At 41.7% G+C, this 10,782-nt stretch overlaps 1 long non-coding RNA gene across 1 annotated transcript; it reads right to left on the bottom strand.

The window, feature by feature from the left end:
- Positions 1 to 1,040: 1,040 nt before the first annotated feature.
- On the bottom strand, positions 1,041 to 9,469 carry LOC148085985 (uncharacterized). The gene is made up of 2 exons (XR_015710522.1): positions 9,383 to 9,469; positions 1,041 to 4,499 (listed from the first exon to the last, which is right to left on the bottom strand). It is a non-coding gene; the product is annotated as an uncharacterized LOC148085985 (long non-coding RNA).
- Positions 9,470 to 10,782: the final 1,313 nt, after the last annotated feature.

Here is a 10,782-nt window from a genome sequence, read left to right as displayed (position 1 = left end):
GAGCACACCCGGATTCCACACTAAACCACTGATGGAGGTTTGCTGGTGTTGGAAGGACGTCGTAGGTGGCCCAAATGACGAAGCTCAGATTCCTTGCTTCCATGGCCCACACATCCCTCCAGTTCATTTCATCACTGCCCCAAGAGAGACTGTCTGGACCTATCTTGCAGCCTCCTCCTGACGACGCACTTCTTCCACCACCATCTTCCGCCATTCCAGAGCAGTGGCCTTCTTCCACTCTGGGCGGCTAGTTGCCAACCCAAGGCCTCCTTTTCCTTGCTGAATATTCCTCACAAGTCTGAGTGCGGATGTTGCCAAGTTTGGTGCATTCTCCCTCATCACACTGTCTTTGGACTCGTTCAGTGTCATCTGTAGTCGTGTTTTCACGCACTTGAAAACGTCACTTTTTGATGAAGGCTGTGACTCCCTTTTCCAGCTTCTCTACTGTTGAGATTGGAACCTCATAGATTTAAAGGGGCCACAGCATCCGGGATAGAAGACCAAACTGGAAACACCAGGTCTTTAGCTTGCCAGGGAGATGGGTGTTGTCGGTTGCTTGTAGGCCAGCATTGATCTTCTTGCGCAGTTGTTTCACCTGGTCTTTGTCTTTCAGGCTTGCGTCATAGCACTTTCCAAGGATTTTGATAGGATGTTCTAATACCGTGGGGATTGGATCATCCCAGATGAAGAACTTCAAGTCAGCGAGCTTCCCTTTCACCACCGAGATGCTTCACACACTTTAACGGACAAGTTGCACACGTTTTATTGTGTAACACATTAATTTATTTCTAAATATTCAATGTTTTCCATTTTAAAAGTTTTGGCATTTTACTCTAGATTTAAAGAATTTTCATTCTAATGTTATGTTATGGGTTTATAGATTTCCTCTCAGAATTTGTTGAGTAGACAACTTGACGTCATACATTACAAGAGTGAATTTTCTGTTTGAGATCTTGGCTCTCTGTCAGAAAAACTGTTCACAAAGTTTCACAGACAAAACAGTTCAATAGCAAAAGAGTCAGACTCACACCAGCAAGAGATTGTTTCTTCACTCCGGAGGGAACAGCAGAACCAACGCGGAAGTTAGCTCGCACCAACTGTCCAACGAAGGCCTTGCGTCCCTCCCTTTTTATTCAGTTTGTTACAAGTAAAACATATTGTGGAGGTTACATCAAAAGCATTCTCTTCTGCTCATCCCCCCTCCCAACTTAGTTTGTCCTCAGTAAGATTCATTGTGCAGGTTACATCAGAGCATTGGCATCAGCAGTTCACAACAGTCTTACAGATGACACTCAAGGTTAAGGAGTATCCCACCGTTATCTGTTCACCTTCCGTCTCCCAACTCGTTCCCTGCTCTTTCACTTGCCCTTGCTGACCCCTGATGGGATATATCTTGTGAGGAGTTTCAAAACACATACACATTGTGCTTAAGGCAATTAGTGATTTCGAACACATATGCATTTGTGGTAAAGAAGTGAACACATTAATATTGTGATAATGTAGTAAGCAGTTTAAAACACATTAATATTGTAATAAAGCAATATTTCTTTCACATTTCCCTCCTGTTTATCAATATTAAACAGTGTTTTAAAAGACTGATTGCTGAAATGGGAAGAAAACTATCCCCAAAAACCCTTCCTGGGGGCAAAAAGAAGATAGAAACCCTTTCCCAGCAAGAAGCCAACATTTCCATTACATATATATACAACATTTCCCGACATTTCCAATTTGTAAAACACTCGGCTCATAACCTCTGCCTTGGTAGACTTTTCAGTTACAGCGTCAAAATAAACTGGAATATCATCGATACATTTTAGACTTCGCATTCTGAGTCGTCTTCAAGTGGCACCAACTCGTATTGTGCCATGGCTACAGTGACATGAGCAGCTACCTTGACGCTAACTGCGTCCATTATCTTAGCCATCATTATACGCAAACAAGGAACACCACATGCTATTAAGAAAATTAAAAATGAGATAATAGACACAACTATACCGGCAACAGTTAGGATTACATTTTTCCAGCTACCGAACGTGTCGTTTAACCATTGTAAGACTGGATTGGGGACCACACCTTCCATGCTTTGAGTTTTCTTACGGTAGGCTCTTAACAGAGTTAGTGTCTGGCTAATTGTTCCATTTTGAAGCGTATGGAGCGGGATATATGTACAGCATTCTCCTGTACTCTCAATGTACTTACAAACACCTCCCTTTTCTGCCAGGATCATATCTAACGCCTGACGATTCTGTACAACCATGAGAGAGGTTGCATGCAGTTGGGAGGCCACATGTGTTTGGAGAACTTCAGTGAAGTTAGTCAGAGTGTTGATTTGTGATTCAGGTAATTAATGAGTTCTGTGTGTTTATAAGTGGTGACCGGAAACAACCCTCCAAAGATCGGAAGCTGAGACGCAGCTGCGTTTGCTTCGTCTAAGAGTTTGTCTTGGTCGGGAACATTTCGGGGCTGACCAATGGCATCAAAGTAAACAGGTGTATTACGAACCACTGGTGAATCAAGAATGCTTCTTTTTGCTCTCGCGTCAGTTACATTCATGTCTACACTTTGGTCATCATCATCCAACACATAAGTTTTTGTCTCTTGTACTCCTGTTACATAAGCACATTTACCTGTCCATTCTTCTACCAATCTGTTTCTCAAAACCCCACCTCCACACCACCACCATAACTGGGATCGAATGACGTGTTTCAAGACATTCTTTGACAAGTTAACGGTTTGATCACAGAACGATGCATTCAACCTCCCATAGTCCCTGCAAACGTCATTACCACAGGATGTTCGGGAGTAGCAAATAAATTTGCCCTCTGTCGGTGGATGGAACAAGAAGGGTCTGGACGTTGCTCCGATTATGGGGTACCTTTGAGCATATGGCATGCAGAAATTTGTCACTTTGAAACCCTGTGTCATGTTCATCACGCATGACGAGTTTCCAATCGGCTCAACCAGTGTTACTGCTGCCCTCGGTCTCATGCAAACTGCACAATCCTTTCTGATGGATCTGGCAATGTTCACAACACACTCAAGGTAGAGATTGTTATCAGTAGTGAGTCCTGTGTCAACTGCCAACAATTCTTCGATGGTTTCTCCATAGGTATGAACTACAATACCTTGGGCAGGTGTAACGTCGCCTTTTCGGGATACAGTTACTGTGGCTTTTGGGAGGAGGTGTGTCTTGGTTTCTAAGATTGGTCTGTAGCATACTTTTATTAGGACAAATGGATCTGGACCATTTGCATACCAGGCCCATAGTGTCAAAACGCTACAATCTGTTTTATCTTTGTTTGGGAGTTCTGTCATGGCTTTAAAAGTGAATATCAGATTCATTCTGCTGTGCGTCATGTACACTTTATCTTTCCAATTTTTCGCGCCATTATTTCGTTTGGTTTTTGGCCAATAATCACCTCTTTCTGTCGTTACATAATTATCCCATCCCCACCATGCATCTCTCTTAGCCAAGGTTTCTTGGGACATGAGATAGAACCAATATGTTGACCATTCATTGAACCGTACAGCCTTTCGTTTTTTGTTGGATGTTTCAGTGTGGAAGTTGGCTAACGGAATTGTCAAAACCGTGTCATTAGTTAGTTGTGTAAGATTGATAAAGGTGCCTGTATATTGTTGTAGCCGACTAATATCTCTAATGTCTTTTTGTGTGACATAACCTGGTTGTCCCTTCCCTAAGTAAACACCTTCATTGCATTGGGCTAGACAAAGGCTCGACCCTCCGCAACGACAACTGTCATCAAATTCCTTATCTCGTTTGTTTCTAGTCAGGTTCTTAGTTTGATTGAAGTTTCGTTCTACCACCTTAGAATTAGGTGGACCCCACTCTAAGATGTACAATGCCCACAAAAAGATTAGTACTGTTCCCATAATCATAGTACATACAATCATACATTGTCCAAAGTTTCTCACCCATCCGGAACGGAGAAGTCTTTGTGGTTGGTTCATCATTCTTCTCGAGAGTGTGCGTTCGCCGCGGAAGAACTCTCGTTCCATTCGTTGGGGTTTCTTCTGAACCCTCGAGAGCGTGCGTTTACCGCGGATAAACTCTCGTCCGATGCGTTGGAGTGAAGGGCAAGGCTGCCGGGCTCAGCAAAGAACCTTTCCTCACTCGTCCGTCTTTTTGACACGTGCAATTGAGGATGGGGCGCTGTGGTCTTTTTGACACGTGCAATTGAGGATGGGGCGCTGTGGTCTTTCGTCGGAGTGACAGGGCTGCCGGGCTCAGCAGAGGACCTTTATCACTCTGTCTTTTTGTCTTGTTGAAACGTGGTTGGGGCTCCAGAACCGTCAGGACCAGGAGGCAGTCGTCGAAGTTTACACTGAGATTGATGAATCCAACCGGTCCGGCCGTCGACCTTTACCGCTGTTGGACTGACAGCCACCACCTCGTGAGGACCGTCCCACCGTTCACTGTCCCACCTGAGTCGTCGCAGCACTTTTAGAAACACCAAGTCTCCAATTTGCACCTGGAAAGTCTGTGGGTCAGAACAAACTGGCAGATCATTGTGCTTACGAACCTCTCTCTGTTCATACAGTCTTCTCATGTGTGCTGGAATTGACCCTCCTGTTATACTCTGACCTTTGGGTGCAAGATCAGGTAAGGTATAAGGTCTACCGTATATGATTTCAAATGGAGACAATGTCTTCCCTTCAGCGGGTACAATTCTCATACCAATTTCAACGAGACCAACACAATCTGGCCATTGTCTTTTTGTTTCTCTCATTGTTTTCACAAGTCTTGATTTCACAGTACCATTGGTTCTTTCAACCAGTCCTGCGGACTGGGGGTGGTATACACAATGTCGTTTCAAATCAATGTTCAGGAGTTCACCAACTTTGGTTACAGCTTTGTTAAGAAAATGTGAACCATTGTCGCTTCGAATGAGCGATGGAATACCAAATGTAGGAATAATTCGACCACACAGTGCTTTAACAACTGTCTTTGCATCAGCATGTGCTGTTGGAAAAATTTCTACCCATCTTGAAAACACATCAATGATTACCAAACAATATTGTTTACCTTGTGCTTTGTTCAGTTCAATGTAATCCATGTGTATGGTGTGAAATGGTTCTGGTGGTTCTGGGAACTTTCCCCGTTTGGGTCTTAAATACCCTTGTGCATTGTTCCTTATGCAAATAAGGCACTTGTGACAAAAATTTTTTGAATATAGAGTGAACCCTTGAACGTGGTAATGCTGCTTCACTTGTGCTACCATCCCTCCTGTTGAGACATGGCTCAAACCATGACTCAATTTTGCTGCCCATTCAAACATAGATTTTGGTAACCACGGTTTCCCATCTGATAGTGTACTCAGACCTTTTGAGTTTGTTTCAGCACCTTGTTTTCCCCAATATGTCTTCTCTGTGTGAGGTGCGTTTTGTTGTCTGCTTATTAACACTTCATTTTCTTTTACAGGTGTTTCTTGTGAGGATGTGGTCTTCTGTGCAAGCATTGTTCCCACTTGTGAGCTTTTATGTGCTGCATCTTTTGCAGCCTGATCAGCCAGTCTATTTCCAATAGTGACTGGATCATTTCCTGTTAAATGTGCTTCACATTTACATATTGCCAACTTCTTTGGTAGTTGGATGACATGCAACAATTTAACGAGTAACTCTTTGTGAGCTACTTCTTTCCCTGTTGTTGTTTTAAACCCTCTTCTCGCCCACTGTTGACAAAACACGTGCACAGAACCGTATCCATATTGACTATCTGTCCAGATAGTTACATCATCACCTTCAAACATTTCACATGCCTTTATAAGGGCTGCTAGCTCAGCTGCCTGAGCTGAACTAGTTGATTTTAATTTCCCTTGATAAAGTACTTTATCTGCGGTCGTCACCGCGTACCCCACTTTGTTTTTTCCTTTTTCATCTTTACTTGCTGAACCGTCAACAAACACTACGGTTCCTGTCGTTAAAGGTGTATCCGTCAAGTCTGGTCGTGGTTTAGTTAAAATTTGGACTTGGCTTCCACAGTCATGTGGAGTGCCATCTAGTGGTGTGGGTACTAATGACGCTGGATTGAGTGCTCCACACCTGACAATGTTAATGTGTCCCTGAGATAACAATACAGCAGTGCAATGTAGATGTCGAGCAGGTGATAAGAAATGCATTTTCGTTTCCAACAGTAAGACTAATACTGCGTGTGGTACTTTCAGAGTCAACGCGTGAAACAGGACGACCTCGGCGGACGCTTGCACAGCGAGCGCCGCAGAGAGCACGGCTTGTACACATTCTGGCGTTGCTCGTGCCACTGGATCCAACTGTTGTGAATAATATGCAACTGGTCTCATCTTGCTACCATGTTTCTGCATCAGGACCGATGACATGAATCCTCCTTTTGCTGTTACTGTTTGCTCAAAGATGGGACAATTACTCTTATCCGCCAAGACAAATACTTCCATAGTCCAAAATATAGTCAAACAACATTAATTCACACAACAACTATAAAACCACCTAGATTGAAAAACTAGTATTTAGAAATTCTTCGACCAATTTCAGTATCATTATTCCGACAAAGACAAATTAATTTCAAATTAAAACTTATCAACTCAAACAACATATTCTTCTTTTACGTGGAATTAACCTCAATAAAGTCTATAATACTTATTAAAAAAATGAAAAATTGGTTTCCTAAGATTTTACCTTTTCCATCATAGCATTTGTTTCTTTGTCTGTGGTTTCGGTGCTTTAGAAACAGCCGGTTTCTGTTTATCACCCTTTATTTCGTTCACAAACATACGTCACATGTTTGAATCAGGAAAACAATTTTCTGCTAAAAGGTTTTATTGGAAAAGAAAACAAGAAAACATTTGTATTTATTACAACTTAACCCAAACTTGTTTCAACAATTTTAAAACCACCTGCTGATGAAAAACTTGATCACAAAAAGACTTAACATTAAATTAATGTGTAAATGCTCCATATTTATGTTTGTTTTACTAAGAAAACAACATCCTTTTAATAAAGATTCACGATGCATTTGCGTCGTAACTATATAAAATATATTTCCTTAAGTATGACATGCTTCAATTCGACAAATTTCTTCAACACAATCTTGTATGTGAGAGGTTAATTTCTTCTTCTAGTGACCTTGGTGCCGCCACCTGTAGGCCTAGTCATTCTTCATCCTCAGACGAATCATCAGAGTAGTGTTTTCGTCTGGGTTTATCTCTGCGCTTGCTTTTCTCAGGACAATCTCTGGCAAGATGTCCCGTTCAATAAATCATTTTTAAATGTGATTCCCATAGAGCTGGATGATCTTCCGGAGTCCTACCATGTTTGTTAAAAACATCCATTAATCTGATTTTAAAGTCGTCTATGTTTTCGTCTTCATTCTGTCTGCAGGCTGCTATTTGATTAGGATCAGGTCTCTGTGCATAGATCAATTCACATCTTTCCAAAATGTCATTCAGGGGTAACATGACTTGCGCATATGGTATGACGTTACCTTGATCATTCAGTCCCGTCCACCCCTCCATTACAATCCCGTATCTACTTCCTGTAGATAGTGCCATTAATTTAGCTATCTCGTGACCGTTCAACCTGTGACCAGTGACAAGGTCTCTGATTTCTTTGACAAACTGTTTTATGTCTGCAGCAGGTGTTGCAATAGATTTAACTATGTCTTTAAGTTCTACGGGTGTCCATGGTCTAAAAACATAGAATGGTACATTTGCATCATTACTCGGCATTTGAATCATAGGGAATGCTCCTGTAGTCTGTTCGTTAATATCATGTAGCTTCAGCTCTGATTTTTCTTGTAGTGGATGCTGTGGATTCATTTGTTTTTCCCAATCACCGACCCCCCCCATACTTCTTGTCACCCGTTTCTCAAAAGTTCCAGATCCAACTGGTTTGTTTGAGTTATAATCACAATGACCTGAGCTCAGGTCAGGGCTGGCAGCATTCCAACTTGTAGAGGAGGCTGCTGCTGAGTTGTGATCGCGTCTCCCTGAGATGGAGTCACGGCTGGCAAAACTCTCTTTTCAGGGGGGATTGCCGCTGCTGAGTTTGATGTCGTCATTGTTGGTGTGTACAATGGAGGTGTCTCGGGCAGGCATGGATATATCTTAGGTATTTCCCTCACTCCGGCCCCTACCGCCTAGTGAACCCGCGGTGTTGGAGTTGGAATTGGCCCCCGCCCGTGCAAATCGGAGGGAGGGAATTCCAACTTTTCTGCTCTAGGGGCGTTTCCCCTTTGCACATTATCAGCGATCGGAGACACAGTTAAACTTGCTCCTGAATCATTAATTTGTTCAAATTCATTTTCATCTTAAACAGTTAGTTTAACCTTAGCTGTATCATTATTACTTATCAGGTGTGTAGTTATTGTAGCCTAAAACACTTTCCTGTATCAGTCACTTATGCTCACTTCATTCATGTCAGGTACTGACCACTGCATGATTCTAAAAGCAACTATGTTCATGATGGTTTTGTTATTGGATCAGAAATTTCACTTTAAATCTTTATTTATTTTTTGTAGCACAATTTATTGATACTAAACACACTTTCATTTGTTTTTTATTTTTTATTTTCTGATTCTTTTCCCTTGCTCTGTCATACAGAGTCTTACATGCGTACCACTGTTTTCCATGTACTTCGTTCAACTTTCCCTTTTCTCTATCTTTCAAAGACAATTTACTCAACAACTTACTCAATTCTGTCTCATTATCAACATCTCCTGAAAAATCATATATTTTTCGCCACTTTTCCACAAATCTACAACAACCTTTATTGCCTTTTTCTGCCAACTCAATTTTACGCAATCGTTCTTCTTTTTCTCTCTTTTTATTAATTGCTTCTGCTTCCGCAAAAGTCTTATTTGCCTTCTTCATGTCGTTCTGGTATGTGTCTTATCGAGTTTTTTCGAAAGAAAATGCTAAATGCCTGGGAACGACCGGATACCAAGCTTCTACCTCAAAAGAGGCGGGTACCCCTGGGTGTTTATACTCACAGTCGTTTTACCAGTTTTAGATTCTTTCTTTTACTCAAGACTCCAATTTCTATGATGGTTTTGTAAATTCTTGGTCAGTTTTACGTTGTCACCGTTAGGTTTCGACCGACAAGAATCCCAACAACCTCTCAGTGAGAAAATGGTCCTGGTGTTACAGTAACACCCCGTACTGCAAGTACGGCCTTTAAACAGAAAAGATTAAACCTCTTTCTATTTTCTTGTACCTTGTGTCACAATGATACTCACAATGATACTCCGTATTACAACAATACGGCCTTAGATCACTCAGTGATCTCGTGGAGGGACGTCTACGTTGTCCCCTTTAGTCCCACGTTCTGTTCATTTGATACAACGATGCTTTATATCACAATGACACAACTTAGTCAGAAAAACACAACTGACCTCAATCTCTTCGCTGGTGGAGTTGATCTGGTCTTGGATGCCGTCAGCGTTCTCTCCGGTAGATGATGTCCGACTCCTGGCCTCGTGGAAAGGAGGTCTCCCAGGGGTTTGTAAGACCCACTGGCCGGTGCACCGTGTGGTTCAGGCGTCGTCGATCATCCACCGAAGAAAGGGCGTTGGCATCCGGCTCGAAGGACCAAGTTAAATGTCAGAAAAACTGTTCACAAAGTTTCACAGACAAAACAGTTCAATAGCAAAAGAGTCAGACTCACACCAGCAAGAGATTGTTTCTTCACTCCGGAGGGAACAGCAGAACCAACGCGGAAGTTAGCTCGCACCAACTGTCCAACGAAGGCCTTGCGTCCCTCCCTTTTTATTCAGTTTGTTACAAGTAAAACATATTGTGGAGGTTACATCAAAAGCATTCTCTTCTGCTCATCCCCCCTCCCAACTTAGTTTGTCCTCAGTAAGATTCATTGTGCAGGTTACATCAGAGCATTGGCATCAGCAGTTCACAACAGTCTTACAGATGACACTCAAGGTTAAGGAGTATCCCACCGTTATCTGTTCACCTTCCGTCTCCCAACTCGTTCCCTGCTCTTTCACTTGCCCTTGCTGACCCCTGATGGGATATATCTTGTGAGGAGTTTCAAAACACATACACATTGTGCTTAAGGCAATTAGTGATTTCGAACACATATGCATTTGTGGTAAAGAAGTGAACACATTAATATTGTGATAATGTAGTAAGCAGTTTAAAACACATTAATATTGTAATAAAGCAATATTTCTTTCACACTCTCCTCCATTCATTGTACGAACTGGATTGTTAAATCAAGGTCATTGCATCGTGTTGGGAGAGGAAAGCTGTTAGCAATGTCAGAAATCATAGAGTCTGTCTACAAGTATCACAATCAGATTCTTTGTTAAAGTTTCAACACCAAGTTGTCAGTGGTCTAGTTTGAGGAAAATTTTCACAGTGAGAGGGGGGACCTCTGGGAATATCCTTCAGATAAACATTTCTACTCACACACAAAAATATGCCAAGCAGTTGGAATGCCCTGTTTGAACCGTTCCATGGTTTGATGCTATTTTTGTAGATGTCAACATTTTTCTCCAACAATGACTGGAAGATATCACTGCCTTTTAATAATATTATTGTGAATGCCTTTCGAAACATACATGTCCAAATAATTTAAACTATGTTTTCTTATCTTAATCTAATCCTTTTTTTAAGTAGTTTATATTTATATTTAACTCTTCATTAGAAAAGATATATGTTGGGCTTAGTCTAGAATGAGTTGAAGATGTCCATCGGATTCTGAGTCACAAGTCATAAGAAGAAAAAAACAGTTAGTCAGGGATTAAGGCAAATTCAAAAAAGAGTATAGAACCTGTCA

This window comes from Callionymus lyra, chromosome 2 (assembly GCF_982586985.1).
Source record: "Callionymus lyra chromosome 2, fCalLyr1.hap1.1, whole genome shotgun sequence".
Lineage (NCBI taxonomy): Eukaryota > Metazoa > Chordata > Actinopteri > Syngnathiformes > Callionymidae > Callionymus > Callionymus lyra.
This window is presented reverse-complemented; position numbering and strand designations above follow the sequence as displayed.